General features: G+C 36.3%; 1 pseudogene; it reads left to right on the forward strand.

Moving 5' to 3' along the window:
• Window positions 1–457: 457 nt before the first annotated feature.
• Window positions 458–7,690, forward strand: part of LOC112468808 — a 25,955-nt pseudogene continuing 18,722 nt past the window's right edge.

Consider the following 7,690-nt stretch of genomic DNA (forward strand, 5'->3'; position numbering starts at 1 on the left):
TTGGCAATGAGTAACAAAGACAAAACGACATTTGTGTCGATTTGTGTTGTTTGCTGGAAAGCTCCCTTCAGTGTAAATTGGACTGTGTAAACGTAGTCATTGGCTGCGTTCAGGAGAAAAAGCAGCTTAGTGAGCATTCAATGACTTTTTATTATGATTGGTTTTTACACTTAAGGCCCGGGCACATAGGAAAACTTAAGCAGTAAGACGTAAGAAAAGAAGTAAGGAAATCAACGGTATGGATTCGCTACTGCTTACGTTTTGTCTTAAGTTTTTGATTGTCATTGGATGATTTGTTTACTGTTAACGTCTTATTGCTTAAGTTTTTCTATGTGTTCGGCCTTTAGATCCGGAGAAGAACCAAAGGCAAGAATCAATCGTATTAAGAATCACTGAGCGCTCACTCAACGGTTGCGTCTCTTAAACGCACTCATTGTTATTTTATTATTCTTTGCAGTGTGCCAATTGTTTATATTTTTCAGGTTATGATTTGCCATGGGAAGAAAAAGATAAAGTTTATCCTGGTAACTTAGCATCGCCGTTAGAAATAATAATCGAAGCCAGCAACGGTGCTTCTGATTATGGAAACAAATTTGGAGAGCCTGTAATATCTGGTTTCGTACGTTCTTATGGAGCGACGGATGATGCAGGGGTTAGGCGAGAATGGATCAAGCCTATAATGTTCAGTGGGGGATTAGGAACTATAGATGCAAATCTAGCTAAGAAGGTAAGACTTATTATTAATTATAACAAAGAGAAACCTGATAGCGGCCACGTCCCTTTGTTCTTTCTGAAGCCGGCGGAAGTCGCATTTTTGGCCTGTCTCTTGAGAAAGTGCAACTCAACGGTTGCGTCTGTTTTGCTCAGTAACGGTACATGGTTCGTGTCCGTGTTCGAATTACTCAGATGGAAGATAGTCGAGATGAGAGTCAAATGAGATGAATAAATGAATTAGATAAGGATGAACAATCATCTTGACTATCTTTCATCTGAGTAGTTCGGACATGAACCATATAGCACGGACACGAACAATGTACCGTTACCGAACGAAACGGACATAGTTGAGTTGCACTTTCTTATAACTTCTGCACACGAAATGCGGTAACTCTTGCCGCGCGATGGAAGTTGGTGTCATAGCCAACCAAATATTCCGCCGCGCAGAAAAAGTTAAACTCGATCAAACTTTGATTAGCTACCGCGTCGCTCCTGCTTAACTGTCACGCGGCAAGCGCTTCCGCGTCCCATGTGCGGGAGCTATTAGGGGACAGCATCAACCGATAGCCGCTCTCAGGTTTCTCTCTGATTATATTATAATTTTTCTATAAGTTGTCTATTTATTTCGAAATTATTATTAAGAAATTTTTATAAGTTGACTTTTTATAAGTCAGTTTTTATGACATTCTTTGCACGGGGAAATATCTGACAGGATATGAGGGCAAGGAAAGGGATACGGGTGATGCAAGCCAAACACGTTTTGATATATGGAACGACTTTATTTTAGGCCTCTGAATGACTGCCGGTTATTGCAGGTCGAGGCAGCATCTCTCTGCCGATTCACCAATCGCGTTACAATATTCTTGGGCCAAGCGCCAGAGAGCGCATATACGTATCTCAAGCCACTAATCTTCGGCGTAATTCCCGCGGCGCACGCATCTATTGGACGTTGTGCGTTACTGAAATCGGTGACGCGTTTTTTATCTCGCGCTAATTGTAAGTGTATCTGCAGCGAGAGACAGTGTGTCTATACGTAAGCCGACGAGTTGAGAGATACTTAGATTATTGAATTTTAATAACGGTGAATAACGGTGAATACGGTAAATACGTGAACCGACCAAGTTTAGAGTAAGTTTAAAATTATATAATATATAATATTTTATATAATATTATATAATATTATATATATAGAATTGTATAATAAAAGGGTTTTTATTTTTTGTCACCGTATTTTACGAGCGGAGATAATGATGCAAAGTCTGAAACGCAAAGAGTCTAGCAAGATAAGAGGGATTTAGCGGCCCCCAAATAGTCAAGTCATTTTAGGTTTTCTGTGCAAAAAAATCAGATCCTACTTTTTTTATCGTTATTAGTATTGTTATGTAATTATTATTAGCAAAATAAATTTTAGTGTAAAGTTAGCTTTACGCGCCTTGTATCTTACCTCAGATGTAGTGCGGAAATGGATACAACGCTCGACGTACACATTCGTCACTTTGTATTTCGCAAACGGTTCATCGTACGTGAAAAATGAATAGAACCATTTTTGTAAAAAATTTCATGATTTTTCTTTTTTTGTAACCACCTTAATTGACCTCCGAGCCATACAAAACGAGATTTTCGCAAAAAACTGATTTTCGTGACCATTCATCTTGAATAACTTTTTTAGCCCTGCCGATATCGTTCTCTATTTTTAATATGTTATTTAAAACAATGAAATAAAGCGATTAAAAAAAGTAGGATCTAATTTTTTTGCACAGAAGCCATATTTTCGTCTAAAATGACTGGACTAAAACGGGTAACCTCCGTTTAGACACGTAATAATTGGACGCTGCTCGATTGGACACCGCATAATTGGACACCACACGAGTAGACACCGCGCGATTGGACACCGCCGACAGTAAATTTGAAGGAAAGTGGTTTTCTCACCAATTTGGTTAAAACTTCAATATTGTGTATTTTGGTGCGTAAAACACGAATGTGGAAGTTAAAATCGCTCTCAAGTAGAGTAAAAGTTATAAAGTGCTAAAAATTTTGTTCTGAGGCAATTTTGAGGTTAGGAAATCTGCCACATACAGTCACGATTAAAAGTTTTGGACCAGGCAGATTTTTTCCCATATTTTAGGTTTAGGAAAAAAAAACCAAAAAAATGATTAACTTTAACCATACTTAGAGAATAAGTGGTTTTATATTCTTGGAGTGGTGATTGTGGCATAGAAAAATGTGTACTGGTCTAATGAGCTTGAATGGGCCTGAGAGATCTGAGTTCAAATCTGAAAACCAAAAATTGTCGGTTTTTATTCGATCGCTATTTCTTGGAAGGTGATGACAACCCACCGAGAGTATATGTGAACCATGTGAACCTCTCTGTATTTAGAGAAGAAACTGGTTCCCATTGGAAACCTTATATGGGATTTGGCCAGAAAAATCAGTGGAATGGCAGTTTGGTCATGGCAAAGGTGCCAGACTTGTAACTGCGAAGACTCGGGTTCGAGTCCAGCTGACCACATTTTAAATTTCGTTTTTCTTCTACACGTAGCACTTGGGCACTGCTACGTGTGATTTGAAGAGATGTGCGTACATGTGTATATGTACTACATTTGTTTGAAAATACTAGTATAAAATCCAAATCTCTGCGCCACGATCACCACTTAGAGAATAACATATTTTACTATGAATAAATGTTGTTAAGTGGTACGCAGAAAGGAATTGACACAGCCAAATTATGGTTCATAAAAAGATTTCAGTTTATTATTTGCGAGCTGAGCTTACTTGTTACAGCGAGTATCAAAGAAAAAGTGAAGTAAAAAAAAGGGAAAGTCATCTAGTGGAAGCTCTATCCAGTTAATGCAAATACCGACCGTATAGGGTTCAGAGAGTATAGAGATCGATATCGATAAAGTAGAAATTGCTCTTTTCTAACAGTTGTTAATGATAAAAAATAGCATATAATTATTTCTTTATTTAACAAAAAACAAAAAACGTATGATCATAAATATCGGGCCAACTTCAAGTTACTTCAAATCACAGAAATTAATTGAATCACTAGAAAATATTAAAAAAACTGATAGTAATATTTAATATTTGGTACCCTTAGAAATGATGACTGCTGCGTAACGACGTGGCATTGACTCGATTAAGTGGGTGATTGTGTTTCGAGAGAGGGATCTTTTCCTATTCTTTACTTAAAGTCTGGAATAAACCTTGTTTATTTAAATGTTTTTTGTTGACTACTCGGCGACCAAATTCATCCCAAAAATGTGTACAAGGTCTTAGTTATTTAAGAGAGAATTTTGAATTACTGAAGTTTCAAATTAGATCCCGGCATATCAATAAAAAAATATACAAGTGCTATGTCCAATATAAATCTAATTCTGTTGGGTACACTGGAATTTTGCGTGTGAATGTGCGAATGGACTTATTAGGACTATTGATTATTGTTTACAAGTTTCTGCGATTATTCTTTTACATGCCTGGTGTTTAGTAAGAATAGTAAGAACAGCAGAAATCTTAACAAAGATTTTTGAAATTGGAAAAATTGACCCAATTATTGACGGGAATAGTGATGAAGATTAAATTATTGTAATTATTGCCACGAATAAATATATGTGATGTATATAAATATTATAAATCTTATAGTTTTTAAAATTTACATAAAATTGTGATTTATAAATAAATAATTCATTTATAAGCCTTTGAAAATTCTTTGTTTTTTACTTACATAATTAAACAAGTAAGAAAACGTAAAAAAATTACGTCTGGGAGTTTAAACAATTTCATGTTTTTCCGCATTTTCCTTCATTTTCTATGTTTTCTCCGCTATAGACATAATTTTTTATGGCCATTTTCGGATTCTACAACTCAAAATACGTAAGAATATGTAAGATTTTTTCGTTCCCCTAACAGTTCCCAAAACACAATTTTACGTACCCTCGCTTAACCCTTAAATGCCCCCTGGGGTCCAACGGACCCCAGACCCTTTACAATGATATTTTTTCAAATGTTCTTGCCAAAAATGGAGCTCATGCTCCCATTGATGATAGTTGAGTGATTGACCTATCCGTTTGTACACTTAGCAGTACTCAGTTTACTTAATTTTTTATACTATGTTGAAATTGAAATTTTAACAATATAAGCATTTTATTCTCTTTTCTAAGCCTTGAACAACATTGAAAAAATTTTCATAACTAAAGATAAAAAAATCAATGAGTAAGGCATTTTTCATGCTGGGGTCTTTTAGACCTCTCATGTCATTTACGAGATTCTTGAGAGGTGTGGCATTTAAGGGTTAAGATAGTCCTTTCGTGAGAACAAGTATTAGATAGGTACCTAAATTTGATATGTTAAATATACAGTAATAAGGGGCATGTGTGCGAAAAATCAGGTGAGGTTACCGACACTTTACAAGAAATAAAAGTTATTCTAAATGTGCGTTCGCAGAGCGTGCTATTGTCATTCTATCCTTGTTTACATCTAATGAACGAGAAAGATAGAATGATGCAAATCGCTACGGCCGAGGTTTTCAACGAATAATACATGTACTTAGCGATCAGATGAATATATTATTCATGTCTTAAAATATTCCCTGAAGTTTCCGGATTTCGTACGTACCTTGAAAATAAGGGCTTGCCGAATGTTTTGCTTTTTTTTTTTGGTGGTTGTTAACTCCGGTTGGAGTTATTGACGCCTTCAGCCCCGCCTTTGGGCTATATAGCGTAGTTTGGTCTTGATCTGTGGTTTTCTTCTACTTTGTATAATCCTTTTTTTCCTCGTTCAATTTTTCTCTTTGGGCTATATAGCGTAATGATTCCTTATGTTTTCTTTTACTTTATAAAATCCTTCTTTACCTCGTACAACGGAAGACACATCTGAGTCAATCAAGAGAGGAAAGACTGGCCAAAGTCCCTCTCTTGATTATATGTATGTCTGTGCGTATGTGTAACTGTGTGTGTATGTCCGCGATGTATTGAACTCGGTATCCCGTGGGTGCGTTGGGCCCAAGGAATTGCGCGGATCACTCCCCCCTGCGGTCCCGAATGTTTTGCTCTGATATATGAGGTTAAATAAGTAATGGATCCAATTGCATATTGCTTTACTCGTGGCTGCGTTCGGAAACATCACCCGAGCGCACACAAGCACACTCTCCTTTCCTTCTATCTTAGTAAGTTAGAAGGAGAAGAGAGCACACCCGAATGATGCTTTCGAACGCAGCCCGTACTGTCATGCCTGACCTAACCTAAATCAAGTCCAACCGCACTACTATTGTGATATTTTTTTAATTAGTAAATAATAAAATACGATTAAATCGTGCGTGTAAAATCATGTTATATTGGGATGTTGTGTAATGTTTGTCAATATGTTTGTTTTCAATTACCTCATGGCTGATTATTACTTGACTAGATGTGTCGACGAAAGGACTACCTTAAGCAATTTGACAATCTTTTGTACGTTTTGCTCCATAAAACCATAAAACCATAGTGGCCACAATGAAAAAAATCTTACAGTTATTTGGCAAATTTTTTGTAAATGCAGGGCACTTAAAAGTACAAAAAAAAAACGTAAAGAATAAATTTGTGTTGTTGTTCTGCACAATTTTTTCTAGTCAAAATGAAAAAGGGAAAAATCGCTAATTTTTACATTATTTTCATCTATTTGTATCATGTCTACATGTTATTTAAAAAAAATTTGGCAATTATATTGTTCATTAAAGCAAAGTTTTAGCTTTAAGAATCTGTTTTGAATTGCGATACGATGCTTTTTAAGGGAGTTATGAGCAATCAAAGTCAAAATGCTCATTTCTTATTCATTCCGCGATAACTCAGTAACAAAAAATGTAGAAACATTTCTAAAAAAAGATTTTGCAAGGAAAACTTCAAGCTTTCACGTTAGGAAATCGAAAATTTTTGCAGGTTTGTTTTGTGCACACAGGCCCACAAAGTGAAAGGAAAATTTTTTATTTTGTTCAGCTCGTAGTTTTCTATATGTAAAAATTACCAAACTCACAGAAACTAAAAAATAATAGTAACGTTTCGAAAGTAGAGATTTCAAGCTTTAAAATCTTTTTTTTAAATTTAAATTTCGTTCATTCTTAACAAAGTTACGGCTGCTTAAATTTTGCCTATTTTTTAAGAAAAATTTAGTTGTTCCTTTAAATTTTGTGAGAAGTGTATATATTATATGATATATTGATGATCACAAATATATACACATATACTACGTTTACGCGAGCGTTATTTCTGTAGTAACTTACGGTAATCCTCCGCGTAAATAGGATTTTGTAGTAATTTACGATAAGTTACTCCGCGTAAATGAGTGAATTATCGTAAGTTACTACAGAAGTAAGCTAGCGTACGTTTACGCTAGCGTAAACATAGTAACGGTTACGACTGTCACTACATATCTCCGACCCGCTGATATTTCGCCTCTTGTGACACCTACATTCTAATTTCGTGGCACTTCGGTCCTTGCGTGACGCGACCGAAATTCGGAATTAAATGATTGTAGTATTTAACAATGAGAGACGACGGTGTTACGCGCAAACGCGATGTTTTTTTTTTTTTTTAGAGGTTGTATCCCTCGGGTGAGGGAAAGTATGTGCCTTTAACCTCTCCTTGAGGTTATATAGCACAGCGTTGCTGAATCCATAATGTTTCTAGCTCTCTTCTTTTATATAATTTTGCCTATTCTCTTGATATAGTTGTATATGCATCTAATAGTCAGCCATTCCTTCCTCTTCAATGTTTCCGTGATATTCCTCTCTTATTTCTCTAGTTCTGAGCTCTCTGTCTAGTCTCTCTCTCTCTCTCTCTCTCTCTCTCTCTCTCTCTCTGTCTAGTCTCTCTCTCTCTCTCTCTCTCTCTCTCTCTCTCTCTCTCTCTCTCTCTCTCTCTCTCCCTCTCTCTCTCCCTCCTTTTTCCCCCCCATCTCCTCTCTCCTCTCTCTCCCTCTCTTCCTGGTGTGCTCGCTTTCCGGTCTC

The sequence above is a fragment of the Temnothorax curvispinosus genome, unplaced genomic scaffold (genome assembly GCF_003070985.1).
Source record: "Temnothorax curvispinosus isolate PA1 unplaced genomic scaffold, ASM307098v1 QBEX01002075.1, whole genome shotgun sequence".
Lineage (NCBI taxonomy): Eukaryota > Metazoa > Arthropoda > Insecta > Hymenoptera > Formicidae > Temnothorax > Temnothorax curvispinosus.